Below are 17,867 nucleotides of genomic sequence, written 5' to 3' on the forward strand. Positions count from 1 at the left end.
TGCATGGACTATCATAAGCTGAACAAAGCCACTAGGAAGGACCACTTTTCTTTGCCCTTCATTGATCAGATGCTTGACAGGTTGGCCGATCATGATTATTACTGTCTTCTGGATGGCTATTCGGGTTACAATCAGATTTGTATCGCTCTAGAAGATCAGGAGAAGACTACCTTCACTTGTCCATTTGGTACTTTCGCCTTCAGACGAGTTTCTTTTGGTTTGTGTGGTGCACCAGCCACATTTCAGAGATGTATGATGGCCATCTTTTCTGACATGATTGGCCAGAATGTGGAGGTGTTCATGGACGACTTCTCAGTCTTTGGTGATTCTTTTGATGAATGCTTACAGAATCTGGGACACGTTCTCAAGAGGTGTGTTGAGACCAATCTGGTTCTCAATTGGGAGAAATGTCATTTTATAGTGTGTCAAGGCATTATTCTCGGGCACAAGGTTTCTAATAAAGGTCTAGAGGTGGACAAGGCCAAGGTGGGGGTCATTGAGAATCTTTCTCCACCTATTTCTGCTAAGGGGATTCACAGTTTTCTTGGTCATGCGGGTTTCTACAAGCGTTTCATCAAAGATTTCTCGAAAATTTCAAAGCCTTTGTGCAGTCTGTTAGAGAAAGATGTTCTTTTTAAATTCGATGACGAGTGCCTTGCAGTTTTTGAGACATTGAAGAAGAGTCTAATTACGGCACCTGTCATAACTGCACCTGATTAGAATGAGCCTTTTGAGATGATGTGTGATGCAAGTGACTATGCAGTTGGAGCAGTTCTTGGGAATAGAAAGAATAATATATTTCATGTGGTCTACTATGCTAGTAAGACTCTAAATGGTGCTCAACTGAATTACACTACTACGGAGAAAGAACTTTTGGCTATTGTCTACGGTTTTGAGAAAATTTGATCTTATTTACTTGGGACTAAGGTGACAGTTTTAACTGATCACGCCGCCATTCGATATCTCGTCTGAAAGTAGGACTCAACGCCTAGATTGATTCGATGGGTTCTTTTGCTCCAAGAATTTGAACTAGAGATCAAGGACAGAAAAGGAACTGAAAATCAAGTTGCTGATCATCTCTCGCATTTAGAGAATCCTAATGCTACTTCATTGGACAAGACATTGATAAATGAGTCTTTTCCCGATGAGCAGCTGTTTGGAGTGCAAGAAGAAGAATCATGGTTTGCAGATATTGTGAACTATCTTGTGAGTAATATCATGCCTCCCGAATTATCTTATGCTCAAAGGAAAAAGTTTCTTCATGAGGTGAAGTGGTATATGTGGGATGAGCCGTTTCTTTTTTGCCAAGGAGCTGACCAAATCATCAGGAGATGTATTCCTTACAGCAAAACGGGGGGGATCTTGCGAGATTGCCACTCAACGGCTTATGGAGGACATTATGGTGGAGAAAAGACAGCAACTTGTGTTCTTCAAGTAGGTTTCTTTTGGCCAATATTATTTAAAGATGCTCATCAGTTCGTTTTGAAATATGATCGATGTCAACATGTGGGTAATATGTCTAAAAGGGATGAGATGCCTTTTAATGTGCTTCTCGAGGTTGAGGTCTTCGATGTTTGGGGAATTGACTTCATGGGGCCATTTGTCTCGTCTTGTAACAATCAGTATATCTTGTTGGCAGTTGATTATGTGTCGAAATGGGTTGAAGTTAAGGCGTTTCAACAAAGGATATGAAAGTGGTGCTTAATTTTCTGCACAAGCAGATATTCACAAGGTTTGGAACTCCAAGAGTCATAATCAGTGATGAGCGGTCATATTTTTGCAATCGCAAGTTCACTGCTATGATGAAAAGGTATAATATGAATCATCGCATCACTACGACTTATCATCCTCAGACAAATGGTCAAGCTGAGGTATCTAACAGAGAGATCAAGCACATTTTGGAGAAAATGATATGTCCATCAAGGAAGGATTGGTCTTTGAAGCTTGATGAAGTTGTTTGGGCGTATAGAACAGCATATAAAACTCTATTCGGAGTATCGCCGTTTCAGTTGGTTTATGGTAAGGGGTGTCATTTTCCTGTGGAGCTCGAGCATAAAGCATATTGGGCTTTGAAGAAATTGAATCTGAACTTGGATGCGGCTGGAAAGAAGAAGATGTTTCAGTTGAATGAACTTGACGAGTTTTGACTTCAAGCTTATGAAAACAACAAGATGTATAAGGAGAAAGTCAAGATGTGGCACGATCGGGGTCTAGTGCTCAAGAAATTTGTGTCAAGGCAACAAGTTCTTTTATTCAACTCTCGTCTCCGTCTTTTTCCTGAAAAATTGAAGTCAAGATGGTCAAGGCCCTTCATAATCAAAACTGTGTTTCCACATGAAGCGGTAGAAATTTTTGAGAATGATCCGGGCCAAGCATTCAAGGTAAATGGTCAACGGTTAAAGCATTATTATGGTGACACGGCAACCCGCGAGGTGGTTAGTGCCGTTTTATTGTCCACTTGATCTCGAGATTCTATGTCGAGCTAGCGACGTAAAAGAAGCACTTCTTGGGAGGCAACCCAAGTTTGTTGTACATTAGTAAGTAGAGGAAGCAAGAAGAAAAGAGAAAATCACAAAAAAAATTAAAAAAATGGAAAAATTCAGGTCTGACTACAGAAGCCTAGCGCGCCCGCACTGTCCCAGTGCGCGGCCGCGCCATTTACACAGAAACACCGCGCGCCCGCACTGTTACAGCGCACGCCCGTGCCGGTTTGGCAGAAGTAGCGCGTGCCCGCACCGTCCCAGCACGCGGCCGCGCCGTGTCCCGATTCTGGAAAAAAATAAAAGGCAGTTAAGGGGGAAAACGGGAATTTTGTCCCAAAATCAATTCCCAACCGAATTTTACTCCCCCATATCCGATAATTACCTCTCCAAATCAAACCCATTACTCCCATTATTCCCATAATCAAATCCCACATTTATTCCATATCTAATTCTCTTTTCACCACCTATATTTACATACACCCCATACATAAACTTCTTCACCAATTCACAAACTCTCAAATACAAATTCTTTCTCAAACACAACTCTTATTCTCTCTAATAATTTCCATGGCACCCAAGAGACAAAGAACTCAAGTTCATAGCAGCGCCACCGATTCTTCAACTTCGAGTGGTGTGAGGCCCAGGTTTTCTACTCCCGAGGCTGAGGAGGAGTACATGAGGCTTCTCGCGAAGCCTATTGCTAATGAGAGAGGTTTCCTGCCATCTGGGAACGATGGTAAGCTTTTGGAGATGATCTTGGAGATGGGATGGGTTCCTTTTTGCGAGGCACCAACTGCTGTGCCTATGAGTTTGGTTCACGAGTTTTATGCGAACGCCAAGGCCGAGAAGAATGGCTTCACTGTGGTGCGAGGGAGGACGGTGGAGTATAGTGCAGAGGCTATCAGGACTGTGATTGAGCAGCCCCCGAGGAAGGTGGGGCAGGAGACCTGGAATGATAAGACTCCAGAGGATTTTGATCTGGATCTTATTGTTGCTACTCTGTGCCAGCTCGACACACATTGCAAGATCAAGAAGGGTACAGTCGCCGAGTATTTTACGTTTTTGGCATCCGGTATGAACAGATTTGCCCATGCATGGAACGCTTTTATATATGCTAATATCATTCCATCTTCACATGTGCATGAGGTTACTGTGGAGCGTGCACGTATGCTATGGGGCATTCTATAGGGTGATTATGTAGATTTGGGGATGGTGATATACCAGGGGATTCTGAGGTTCTTGAGGGGGAGCACTACGGGGTCTATTCCATATGCGTCAGTGGTGACGAAGCTGTGCGTGGAAGTTGGTGTGCATTGGCCTGCGCATGAGCAGTTACAGATTCTGAGTGCTCCGATCGATAGTACTACTTTGGCTATGATGCAGGAATGGGATGGAGGCAAGCCCGATCTGAAGGGGCTTGGGTATTCTTTTGACTACCTACCTCGTAGGAGGCCACCTGTTGGTCAGACGAGTAGGACTGCATGGAGATCTCAGTTAGGAGATGAAGGAAGACCATCGCAGCAACAGCATGAGGCAACAGAAGCGGATATGGGAGCTGGTTTGAGTTCGACGCAGTATAGGCGTCTTGCGAGAAGGATGGACGCGATGCACGACATCCATAGTCGATTTGCACAAGATCTCACCCAGGCACTTGGGACTGTATTTGGAGCCACCGGAGTTGACATTCAGTGGCCAGTATTTGGTGAGGACTCTGTGTATCCACCTCCTGACACACCTGACACTCCACCCCTTGAGGGTGAGGATTCTGATTCAGAGCAGGTATGCCTGATTCCTTACTATTACCTTCACTGAGGACAGTGAATATTTTAAGTTTGGGGGTAGTAGTTGAAGGAATATGTTTATGTGAGTCTCATATAGTTGCATGTTCATGATAGTTTAGTTCATATAGTTTGCATATTTTGCCATGTAGTTTTTTGTATAATTGATCACGAATGGGCTATTTAGTACTCGAATTATTGAGTTCTTGAGGGACTTTGTGCCTAGTGACCTAAGGCTTTTATGGTCTGGGATCCGCTAACCTAACGTTCTCTACATGGGTACTATTGTATAAGTCTTTTGTGGACCTCACTCATTGCACGATCAAATAAGCATACTTGTGTTATTTTGTTGTAAATAAAAGCATGAATCCGTATAAAACTCCAATATAAAAATTGAAGTGTTATAAGTTAATTTGAGTCTAGCTTTTTATTTTATTTATAACCTTGTGATTGCATTGATGAGTAGTGAGTTATGATTATTGATCTTGTTGCGATAGTATATCTGTAAGCATCTTCACACACGCATGTCTCTAGTTTGTAAGTTGATTTGTATAATTTGATTGATCTTCATGTGAATAACTGCATTTGTTGATATGTTGCTTGTTGGTTGGTTGAGTTATTCTATTGGGATCGTTGCATTCATATAGTTGCATTCATGCATTTTTGTTTCTCGTTCTTTGAGTCTGTTTATGCTTGAGGACAAGCATCGATTCAAGTTTGGGGGTATGTTGAGTGGCTTTATGACACTTTATTATGCTCTAATAAGCTTTGAATTGGTGTATTTATACTCAAGTTGTTAAGTGTTTAATGTGTTTTCTAGTATTTTTGCATTTCAGGCACTATTCAGGTAATCAGGTGAATTAGCATTGTCTTGGTGCTAATTTGGTGTCCAGGTGGTGTTGGAATAAAAGCTCGTGGAAATCCGGCTCGAAGCAGCAAGAATTAAGATGAAATCTTACTTTTTCCCAGAAGGACGGTGCACCCGCGCTGTGATAGCGCGTGGCCGTGCCGGGGTTCCAGAATTGTAGCGCGCCCGCGCCAAGGCCGAATTTCAGAATCCTGTTTCTACTACAATTCTGAAAGGAAAGGCTTCCAGATTGTTGAGGGCTGCTATATAAATAAATTTAGGTCGTTTTTAATAGATATCAAGTTAGAGACGGACCAGAGTGTAAGGAGAAGATGACAAGAGACCTTTAGCACAATTCAACAAAGGAGAAGATGATCTAGTTTATTCTTGTGAATATTTGTTTTGAGTTGTAACTTGGATGCTTGTTTCTTGTTTTGTTGAACCTATACTTTTGTTTTTACTTGGTTTTATTTATTCGTATAAAGACTACGTTTGCTATATCATGTTTTCATCGGAACCCACGTTGATAATGAGTCTAATTATGGGCTAATCGTTATCATGGGGTTCTAGCGGATTTATTTATGAATTTCTTTAGTTAAATTGTTTGATGCCTTAGAATGTGGTGATTGTATGATATCCTAGTATTGGTTGTGCGTATTCATCTTATGAGCATCGCGAACTTATAAGATAGTGTGTTAATTCTTAATGAAGCGAAAGTGAATTTAAGGATTTAGAACTTGCCATACTAGCATAGGTTTATGTATGTGTTATGCATGATTCATAGGTAATTTTAACCATCTTACTTGCCCTATGTAATCAAGATAGATAACTTGTGCTTAAACCGTTATGTTGTCAAATTCTATAGACATATAAGGTCTCAATATAATTGGTGCCTATTCAGCTTCTATCTCTTTTATGGATGTCTGGTAGAATGGTACTCGTGCAATGAAAGTTGGCGTTTATCAGTTTCGTGTTATCTGATTAGTGTCATCATCATTGCATGCTAAGGTTAAGAATAATAGGACTATTGAATGAAGTATTTAATGAAGTTAGAATCCCTTGTTTGTCATATATATCAATCCAGTCAATCTTATTCTCGTAGTTATAATTGTTACCGTAATTCTTAGTTATAAACAATCTCAATTTGTTATAGTTTTAGCATTGGATATTAACCATACATTGTTGCTTAGGTACATAAATTAAATAGTTAACCAATACAGTCTCTGTGGGAACGAACTAGAAAAGATTCTATACTACTTGCGAACTCGTATACTTGCTTGTATTATTAGCGCGTGTTTAGCGACTAACAGTGCACTTATAGAATTCACAGTTTTTGACTTGTGACTTGATCTTTTCATTTTTCCTTTCTGACAAGCTTCATGAACTTCAACTTGAGCAAACTCCAGTTTAGGCATATCTCTAACTAACTCCTTTTTTACCAAGGTGTTAATTGTCTTAAAATTCAAGTGAGACAATTTCTTATGCCATAGCTTGCTTTATTCTTCTTATGCCTTGGTGTAGAAGCAACAAATTCCATCCTTATTTGTTGAGTCCAAGTCTGCAACAAATAAGCTCCCTTTTCTTGCTCATTTCAGAGCAACTTTACCATTTTTTTTGCTGATAAAAGTGCATTCTTCTTTGTTGAATAAAACTTCAAAGCCTTTGTCTGCAAATTGGCTAACAATGAGAAGATTCACTTCAAGACCAATTACCAGTGCTACATCATCAATGATAATATTTTCAGAAACAATCTTGCCATATCCTATTGTGAATCCTTTGTTGTTGTCTCCAAAGGTCACCACAGGGCCAGCTTTCTCCTCAAACTGTGATAGCAGGGCTTTATCACCTGTCATATGCCTGGAACATCCACTGTCTATGATCCAGATGACTTTCTTCACTTTGCCCTACAGACAATAAGTTTTAAGTGTGTTTAGCAACCCAAGCAGTGTTGGGTACTTTCTTCTTGTTAACTGATTTAGCAGAAGTAGAATGAGTAGTTTCAGATAAAATAGAGTTCATTGACTGTTGAGCATTTTCCCTTTTTATTGTAGACCCAATTCTTGTTTCTTTGAGGTCTACTCTTAATTTGTGACAACTTGTCATCACTTTCAAGTTGCAAGGAATGCAGTCAAACTTGTCACAGAAGGAGTAGGGATCATTTGCATTTGCTTCATTGTATTTGTAGGCTCCTTCAGTTGGCTTGCTAACTGCCTTTTTACAAAGGTGAGTTAGGTGATTCACATAACTACATTTTTCATATTTCTTTCTTGGAGCATCTGCAACATAAGCAAAATTATTGCTTTTATTTATCCCTATTTTCCTATATCTATTTTTCTTTTTCTTTCTTGCATCTTCATCTTTGGTTTCTTTAACAGGTGTCTTGGGACTTTGTTTGTCCATGAGCTTCTCTTCAGTATTGGAAGACCAAGTTGATTCTGCAGTTTTCTTCTCTTTGTATTCATCAGCAATTTCTTGCTTGATAATCAATTCTTCTTCACTGAAGTTGACTTCAAATGCCTTGAACATAGGTGAGGCAACCTTTTTCATTATTGCTGGAACATTTTCATTTTCTGTTGCTTTTCCCCTGTCACCCATGTCTTTCTTTTTGTTGTTCAAGGCATCATAGTCAAGACCAATAGCAATGTTTGCACATGGTTTGTTTTTTCTCATGACACTGTCCAAATAACTCAAATGCATTCTTGAAAGACTTCAACTTCACATCATTATTTTCCAGCTTCTCCCTTAGCACTGCTTCAATTTCATTTGCATACTTGAGCTTGTTCTTGAGATAAGCATTCTCTTGTTTTACAGCTTTAAGCTCCACCAACAACAATTCAGTTTCTTGCTTCTCACTTTCAAGCTTCTCATTTATCTTTGTCAGCCTGCTCACTTCTTCATTAGCAGTAACCATGCTTTTGTGAATGTGAAACATTTCTGTGCTCATCTTCTCTAAAGTTTCCTTATATTGACTCACATTTAAATCAATGATGGTAAGAGTTGGTACCTGTGATTTAGATGAGGATGATTCTCCTTGCTCCAAGGCCATGAGTGCATAATTTCCAAATTCTTCATCTTTATCATTTTCAGAGTCATCCCAACTTTTTCCCTATGCAATATAAGCTTTGCTATGTTGTTTCTACAGAAGAGCTTTATACTTTGCTTCTAGTTCAAGATAAGCTTTGTCTTTCTTTGCTTTCTTGGATTTTCTGCATTTTCCTTTCTTGGATTTTCTGCATTTTGTAGCAAAATGGCCTAGTTCATCACAGTTGAACCACCTTATCTTAGATTTGTCAACAGATCCAATTTTGTAGCCATTTTTCCTTTCAGAAGTGTACTTCCCTTTTCCTTTCCAACAATTGTCTTTGTTGAAAGACTGTCCTTTACCCTTGAAATATCTTGGTTTCTTTACTCTAATATTAGAGAAATTTCTAGCCAAATAGGCTATTGACTGATCTAGCTCATCCAGTGCATCAAGAGTGTAAAACTCATCTTCCTCCAATTCCAGAATAACTTGTTCCTGTGAATCATTTGTTCTTTGTTCACTTGTTGAGGCAACTAAAGTTTGAGATCTTGGCTCATCATTAGATGTTTGCCTTTCATTGATAATTAAAGCACTTGGCCCATCTACTACATGTCCTTGACCAGATCTCAATGATTTCCTTTGAATCATTTCTAGTTCATATGTTTTAAGAATTCCATATAGAACTTCCAGTGTTATTCTGCTCAAGTCTCTTCCTTCCCTGATTGCTGAGATTTTCTGTTCCAAATGATCAGGAAAAGTAAGCAAGAACTTTAAGTTCACTTCTTCAGCTTCATAGTATTTGTTATTCCCTAACAATACAACAAGAATTACAGATAGGGGGGTTGAATGTAATTCTGGCTTCTTTTTAGGATTTATGAAAAATGGTTCTAACTCAATTTATATCTAACTGTTTGATTTGCAAAGTGCGGAATACAGAGTTAAGTAAATCAAATATAAAGTAATAAAAACTCAGGTCTTTAAAGCTTTTTGGTGGATTTGAATGTATCCACCAGATATATATATATATATATATATATATATATATATATATATATATATATATCAAGAGAACCCTGTGAAGCTTGAATAGCTCACAGCTGCTTTACAAGTGAACAAACAAACTATAGAGAAATTCTACAGAATACAGCTTACAAATGTTTATCTACTAAAAAATGTGTTTGCTTCGTTAGTTTATTCTACTAGCTACACTTGGTTTATATATCACCAAGTTTACATGATAATAAGACAAGATAATAAAATAAAACCTATCAAGTCTAAATCCATGCTGCTTCACTACTCTATTCCAGCATATTTGAATATCTTCATAATAACATGGAAATGGTAATGCTTCTTTGTTCTCAAAACCATGCTAAACAGGCTGCCACATTCCTTTTGCAAACACTCGACGCATGTGACTGTGTTGTCACTGTCAACATATATTTGAATTGATCATCTGTCAGGTACATGTTTGTTATCCGTCGGGTAGCCTTGTTGATCATCCGTTGGGTAGCTTTATTAATCATCCATCGGGTAGCAATTTATCACTTGACTCCATTTCATTTGTGCAGAATTACAAGACATCTTATATTTACATTTAATCAACCTATTCTGCACATCTAATAGCAGTCTACATGATTCATAAGATACTACAGAATCTATACAAAGTTGTTTGCAGAAATGTGCTACAGTACTTATTGTTACATAAGCTACTCACCCGGTGGATATCAATTAGTCATCCATTGGGACTATATTGAATCATCCGTCGAGACTATATTTGATCATCCGTCGGGTGCTACAAAATTCACTAAGTTAAATCTACTAAGGTGTTTTGTTTAGCTTATCATCAAATACACAACATATTCCTAACAATCGCCCCCAATTTATGTCTACTGAAATTGTAGCCATAAATTAAGAGAAACTTGATGATAACAAAATGACCTAATGATACAGATTAAAAAATAGTAGATAAAACTAATAAGTGCTACAAATTGCTGAAAGTTGAAAATGCAAACTACACAAAGAAATTGCTCACAATTATTATCAAGATGCTCCTCTAGTCTGAGCAGATAGATCTATTTCCTTGATTGTCTGGATTTCTTCCCAAGCCTTCTGTTGTTTTCTTCAATTTGATTCTGAAGTTTTCTGTGGAATTCAAGTTCATCAGCTTCTGAGAGATTTAGCATTTCCTGCATTTCCAAAAGAGTCTCATTGCTAGATATACTCAATTGGTCCTCCAATCTGAAGAATCTTATAACACCTTTATCATCCATGAATTCCATCAGCCAATAGGGCTTTAGATGCACGTTTTTTCCTGTAAAGGGAATATATAGAGTTTTTGGAAGTGCATCTTTAGCTCTAGTACTCCTCAGTTCCTCAATCCTCTTTAGAACTATTCTTCTTGCAGTCACATTGTATCCAAAGTTCTTTTGAAGGATGAGTAGACTTTAATCAGAATAGATTGACTTTCTTGGAGAATCCTGTGAAGAGGCCATGTCATCTCTTTCCCTCCCTTGTATCTAAATACCAGTCTTTCAGGAAGATGTATGTAAGCATCAATTCCTCTTACTTCTTCCAGTTCATCCAAGTAGAGATTCAGGTCTGAAAATTCCTTGATATCACAAATGTACATGAGATCTCTCTTGTTGACTGTGGGTTGGGATTTGGTTAGAGCTTTGGATCTGAGAGATATATGCTTCACTTTCTTGCTAGCTCTAGTCTTTGTTTTCTTTGTCTTGAAGATGGGTAAATTTAGCTCAGGAATTGGTAAACTATCCCAGTCTACTAGCTCATCCTTAGGAACAATTGGTTCACCATGAATATTTCTTATTGGATCAACCACTTTGAATTCTTCAAATACCACTGAGGGTTTTGATGTCTGAGTTGTAGTTGTAGGCTTTTTGGGAAATTGGTCTTCCAATTCCTCATCATTAAAGTTCACTTTCCTCTTGGAATGGAGTTTGTATCTAAATCTTCTTTTCTGCTGTGATTCTTCTTGTATTTTCAGATCCTTAGGTTCAGTAATTACAGTTGGTTGTACAGGAAGTTTTGTTGTGGTTTTTACAGCTTGAAGCTTGGCAAAGATAACAGCTTGTTCTTTCTTTTGATTTTGCTTCTTAGCATCCAAAGCAGCTTGTTTCTTTTCTATCCTGATTCTTTCTTTCTCTTCCTTCTTAGCTTCCACAAACAGTGGGTGTCCAACCACCACACAAATCTCCTTACTATTTCTGTAAATTTTAGCAATTGTCCATTTAAGCGTTGAATCAGTTGGATCCTTGTAGCATGCAATAGACCTAGCCAGCAGCTTTTTCTCATCTGGCCTAGGTATTTCAAACACTGTATCCATAGGATTCTTGTCTGAAAACTTAGAGTAGTTCATTTTGGCCTTCGTGATGAGATCTTTCTTTGGAGATTTGATGCAGGAAGTTTGACCTCTTTCTAGATAGTTCATACTTATGTCATTCACAGAAATTTTCATGACTTTAGAGTGATGATTGAAGACTTTGTCTGGCTTCTGAATTGGCCCAAACTTTTGTTGAATATCTACATCTATTTTTCTCCATTTTTCTCTTATTTCCTTCTCTAGAGCTGTAACATCAGGCATCTTAGAATTTGATTTTGACTCAAGCTTTTCAGCTGCTAGATGGATTAGATCAATGCTATCCAACACTGATGGCTTTGTGAAAGTAATTGTTGGCACAATTACTTTGCTGACTTGTATGTTTAGCACTTTTTGCTCCCCCTCACTTCTTGATTCCCTTTGACTGAATAAGAAAATTGAGCTTGCTTTCTCCCCCTTAGAAGAGGTTTCTTACTCCCCTTTTTTGTTATCAGCAAGTTGAGTAGAAGAAGGGGTTTGTGCTGCCACTAGCCTTTGAAGCAAGTTTGTTTGTTGTGCCTGATGTAGATGTATAGTTGTTAGAGAGGCTTCCATTGCTGTCATTCTTTTCTCTAAGGAATCCGCCTTAGTGGCAAGATCAGTGTTCTTCCTTAATTGTCTTTTGATATCAAGCATTGTATCTTCTGGAAGTTTTGCATCTAATATATCAGCTATATCCTTCTTCACTTGAGTGATCTCTGTTTTGATAGAAGTGAGCCTTGGATTTGATGCAGATGTAGAGAATTAAGATGTGCTTGTAAAAGCTGCTTGGTGCCTTCATCTGTTGTGGATTGAATAACATTATGTATTTCCTAGATTTGATGAATGAGAGTGACCTTAAAATGTTGAAGATCACAATCCTTGGAGAATGCCCATGAGGGAAGGCCAGATCTAGAGCTGGTGCCTACTTCTCCCCCATGTTCATGATTTTCTCACTTGCACTAGCATCTCCAAAGAAATCAGCAGATTCACCTGTGCCATAGTCAACATCATCATCACCTTTAGGTGGCATAGCTGTAATAGCATCCTTAGCTCTTTGCATTGACTGAGTGGTTTGCACCAAGTTCAGCATCCTTTCTGCATTCTCATTGCCCTAGCCAGCTAAAATTTGATATGCTGGGACAGGATGAGTAAATACCTCAGCATCCAAAGAGAGTGAACTTATAACAACTTGATTGTGCTGAGGTAGTTTCTCTAAGTCTGCATCATTGGAATTCATTAACTCACTTGCAATGGATTCCACCCTTATTTCTCCTTTACCTGCATTTCTCTCATTTTCTTTCTCTTTTGCATCAAGGGCTCCCCTTGGCTCCCCACCCTCACACCCTCACCTTCACCATCTAAGGTGGGACTCCTCTCACTCACTTTTTCCAGTCCTGAAGAAATGGACTGCATTGGTTCCCTCTTTTTCTCTCCTTTTTCCTGGGAACAACCCAGACTCTCACTCAGTTCACTCCCTTCCCTCAGTCCTAGGAGAGATTGCACTACTACTAAGTCTTCTGCACTTGTAAGAATTGAAGAAATTTGAAGTTGTGCGGAGACACCCGACTGATGAGGAATATCCATCGGGTTAGCAGTTTGACTATCGGACGGATGACTGCTGTTAAGCTTATCCATCGGGATACAATCACTACACGACGGATGATGAATATCCATCAGAATAGAAGAAATAATTGAGTTTGGAATGGAGACTATTGTAGACTCTTTGCAGATTGATGAAAATTTTGGCACAGATGTCTCAACAGTCTCAGAAAGAAAAGGCAAGTGAGCCAACAAATCATCTAAAATATGATGCTCACTTGTTTGGATTTTTGGCTTCTCCAAGAGAGTTAAAGATGGAGAATTTGGAAGTGATGTGTTTACCATGTCAACATCCAATGAGTGTTTGGGAGAATTTGGTGTATCAGGTGCTTCAATTATGAGAGATTTTGGCTGTGACTCCACATTTATTGGAGCCACATCAACCTGACTTTGAGAAGGTGCGGTGACTGGGTCTTTTGCACCAGTTTGCACAGTGTGTGAGACCTGTGCATCCCCAAGGGTTTTTGATCTTTTCTTTCTAGCATAAGTTTGTGGTGAGCTAGTGTCCCTATCCCTCTTGACCTGTGCTCCTGGTTGGGAGTTTGTTTCAATGGTAACATCATTTTGGGTGGATGAAACCAGTAATGAGCTAATATCCTTATTAAGCACTGCAGTTTGTTGAGAAACTGCAGTGTGGCTAGGCTGGGAAACACTCACCTCTCCAACCTTATCCTTAGGGCTTCTTTGATTTTCACTTGTCCCTCACCTTTCTTGCCCACCTTCACACTCCCCTCTTTAGGTTTGGTGGATTTTACAACTGATTTCTTTTGAAAGAAATCAGAGGGGGCTTTCTTAGCTTTGGATTTAGGAACTTTTGTTGGTTTGGTAGCTTGGGTAGCACTAGAAAGCAAAGAAATTTGTGAGGTTGGAAGAGTGGAGACAGAAGAAATTACCTCACTTACCTGAGGTCCCTCCATTACTGGAAAGTAGTATAAGGGAACCTCCTTATGATGGTTTGCTCTGTTTAAATCTGCAATGATCCTTCTTTCTTGAACCCAACAATTTAACTTGTTGGTTGGGTTCTCAATCACAATATCTTCAATAAGATGGTTAGCAAGCATCATAAAGAATCTAGCATAATATACACTTTTACCTCTCTTATTGATCTCTCATAACTTAAAGCCTAACTCAAACAAAACCAAATCAATGAAATTAAAGTACTTATCAGTAACTAGCATGTAAAGCATATTAAGCATTGAAATGTTTATAGAGTCAAAGTTACTAACTTTACCAGAAAACACCTTAGTTACTACATCACACAGATAACTCCATTCTTTCCTAAGACCCAACCTTCTAATTTCACTTAATTTAGAAGTAGTGAGTGCATAGCCCATGAAATTAAGCATATTAACAATGTCAGTGTATGTGTGTGGAGCAGTTACAGTATTATCAGGAATCTTGAAGCATGCTTTAACAATATCACTATTTATGCAAAACTGCTTACCTTTCAGAGTGAATGTGATGGTCTTGTCTGTCGAGTTGTACACTGCAGTTGTCCATATCTCTTCAACAACATCGCAGTAAATGGTGGGTGATTCCAGCATGACATAGTTGAATTTGCAGTTCTTCACAAAATCCATCATTTTGTGATAGTCACCAGACTGTTGAATCTCCTTATTCACCAAAGCTGAGAAGTTGTTTTTCTCATAGATATAACCGGTTTGAGACATGATTTTCACTACAGGTGCCATTGTTAGAGATTTGGAATTTGCAGAGAGAGTTTGTTTTTGAGAAGAAAGAAATTAGAGCAATTAAATCTTGAGAATGATAAAAGAAATGAATAAAAGTGAATTTGCTTTTATACTATCTCAGAAATTAACTGACAAAAATAATAAAGTAAAATAAAGTGACCAATAAAAATTGCCCAAAATAGTCATTTAAAAATAAATAAACTGTGAAAATTCCGTCACTTATCCGTTGTGTCATGCTTACAAGCTGTAAGTATACTCGATGTATAATGTTCAGGGAATTAACGGCTAGGATTGAGACAATTCGGCGGATGAGGATAAATCAGTTATTGATTTTATTGACAAATTGTATTCCGACGGATGATCAAACTCGATGGATAATGATCATCCGTCGGGATGTAAATTTTACTTAGCCAAAATTTCATCCAAAACAGAAAAATTAATTGAATTTCTGGCTACATAACCACTTGCAAAAATGTCTCAAATAATTCAAGAGAAATTAAGCATACCTAATTCACTTACCAACCTTGAAAAGGTGGATTCATCAAGTGGTTTGGTAAATATATCTGCAAGCTGCTTTTCACTTGGAACAAAATGCAGTTCCACAGTACCATTCATCATATGTTCTCTTATGAAGTGGTACTTGATGTCTATGCGCTTTGTACTTGAATGTTGTACAAGATTTTCAGTGATGGCAATTGCACTTGTGTTATCACAGAAAATAAGAATTCTATCCACTTGTAGACCATAGTCCAACAATTGGTTTTTCATCCACAAAATTGTGCACACCAACTGCCAGCGACAATATATTCAGCTTCAGTTGTAGAAGTAGAGACTGAATTTTGCTTTTTACTGAACCAGGACACAAGCTTGTTTCCTAGAAATTGACAGGTTCCAGTTGTACTTTTCCTGTCTATTTTACAACCTGCATAATCTGCATCTGAATAACCAGTTAGATCAAAACCAGAATCTCTAGGGTACCAAATGCCAAGTTTTGGTGTTCCCTTGAGATATCTGAAAATTCTCTTTATAGCCACTAGATGAGATTCTCTAGGATCAGCCTGAAAACTAGCACAAAGATAAAGTAGCAAACATTATATCTGGCCTATTAGCTGTTAAGTACATAAGTGAGCCAACCATGCCCCTATAACTTGAAATATCCACAGACTTTTCAGTAGTGTTTAATTCAAGCTTAGTTGTAGTGGCCATGAGAGTTTTTGCAGATGTGCAATCCATTAGATCAAACTTCTTTAAAAGATCATGAATGTATTTAGTTTGACTAATGAATATTCCATCACTAACTTGCTTAACTTGTAAACCAAGAAAGTAAGTTAGTTTTCCCATCATGCTCATTTCATACTTACTTTGCATCAATTTGGCAAACTTTTTGCAAAGTTTTTCATCTGTAGAGCCAAATATAATATCATCTACATAAATTTGAACAAGTATAGTAGAGTCATTAACATTTCTAAAGAACAAAGTTTCATCCACAGTACCTCTTGTACAGTGATTTTCCAAAAGGAACTTTGATAAAGTGTCATACCAGACTCTAGATGCTTGCTTCAGTCCATAGAGTGCTTTCAAATGATAGTAGACATGATTTGGGAAATTTGGATCTTCAAAACCAGGAGGCTGACTGACATAGACTTCCTCCTCCAAATCTCCATTTAGAAAAGCACTCTTGACATCCATTTGGTAGACCTTAAAATTGGCATGGGCTGCATATGCTAAGAAAATTCTGATGGCTTCAAGTCTTGCAACAGGAGGAAAAGTTTCATCAAAATCTATTCCTTCTTGTTGACAATAGCCCTTAGCAACCAATCTAGCTTTTTTCCTGACCATTATGCCATTTTCATCCATCTTGTTTCTGAATACCCATTTGGTGTCAATTGAATTCTTTCCTTTAGGTTTGGGTACCAACTTCCATACTTTATTCCTTTCAAATTGGTTTAGCTCCTCCTGCATAGCTAAAATCCAATCAGGATCCAACAAAGCTTCTTCTACCTTCTTTGGTTCTTCCTTAAATAGGAAGCTGCTATATAGACATTCTTCTTGATTTACTCTCCTTGTTTGAACTCTAGAAGATACATCACCAATGATGAGCTCAAAGGGGTGATCTTTTGTCCATTTTCTTTGTTGAGGTAGATTAGCACTAGATGAAGAGGCCTCATTATTGTCATGATGTGTAACTGAGTTTTGATTATTAGAAACTCTCCATGAGTTTATGGATCTTTGATTTGAGAAAGGGGAACTTTCTGTAAGTGATCTATTCTGACTTTCAGCTTCTTTTGATGACCCGACGGATGGTGCATTTTGAGTTCTGACGGATGAAGCTGATTGTCTCCCGACGGATAAAGCAGATTGTCTCCCAACGGATGAAGTATTTTACAACTCGACAGATGTTGAATTTTATGCTTCATTGATAGTAGATTTTTCTGCATTATCCTTTGATACTATTTCTTGATCACTTTCATTATCACTGTCATCATTAATCATCTCCACAGTATCAAATTTGGTGATTTGAGCATGAACATCTCTAGATGATTTCCATGCCTTAATCACCTCATGTTCTCGTTCAAGTTGCTTCTTCAAAATCTCTTTTTTCTTCAAGGACTCAGTTAATTCCTCCTTAGCAATCTTACATTCTATTCTCAATTTCTCAAATTCAATAAACTGAGACTCTAGCACATTATTCCTCTCACTTAAAAATAGATTGTTTTCTTTGATTTTAGCATTTTCCTTAGTGAGAGACTTAAGTGTAACACGCAAATGATATAATTCCGTAGACATGTCATCAATTATATCATTACACTCAGCTTTAGATAAATGTGCTAGGTTAGTGGTGATTACCTGATTACTTGAAGAACTTGTTTCTGTTTCATCAGATTTGGCCATTAGGGCTAGATTTACATAGCTGACATCTTCATCCTCATCCAAACCATCTGCTGCCCAGTCATTTTCTTGTGTAATAAAAGCCCTTTTCTTTTGTTTGAGCAATTCAATATAATTTTGCTTATAATTCATAAGCTCAAACTTCTTCTTGCTGGAATCTGACTTTCTACACTCACTAGCAAAGTGCCCTGCCAAGCCAC

The sequence above is a fragment of the Apium graveolens genome, chromosome 7 (assembly GCF_009905375.1).
Source record: "Apium graveolens cultivar Ventura chromosome 7, ASM990537v1, whole genome shotgun sequence".
NCBI lineage: Eukaryota > Viridiplantae > Streptophyta > Magnoliopsida > Apiales > Apiaceae > Apium > Apium graveolens.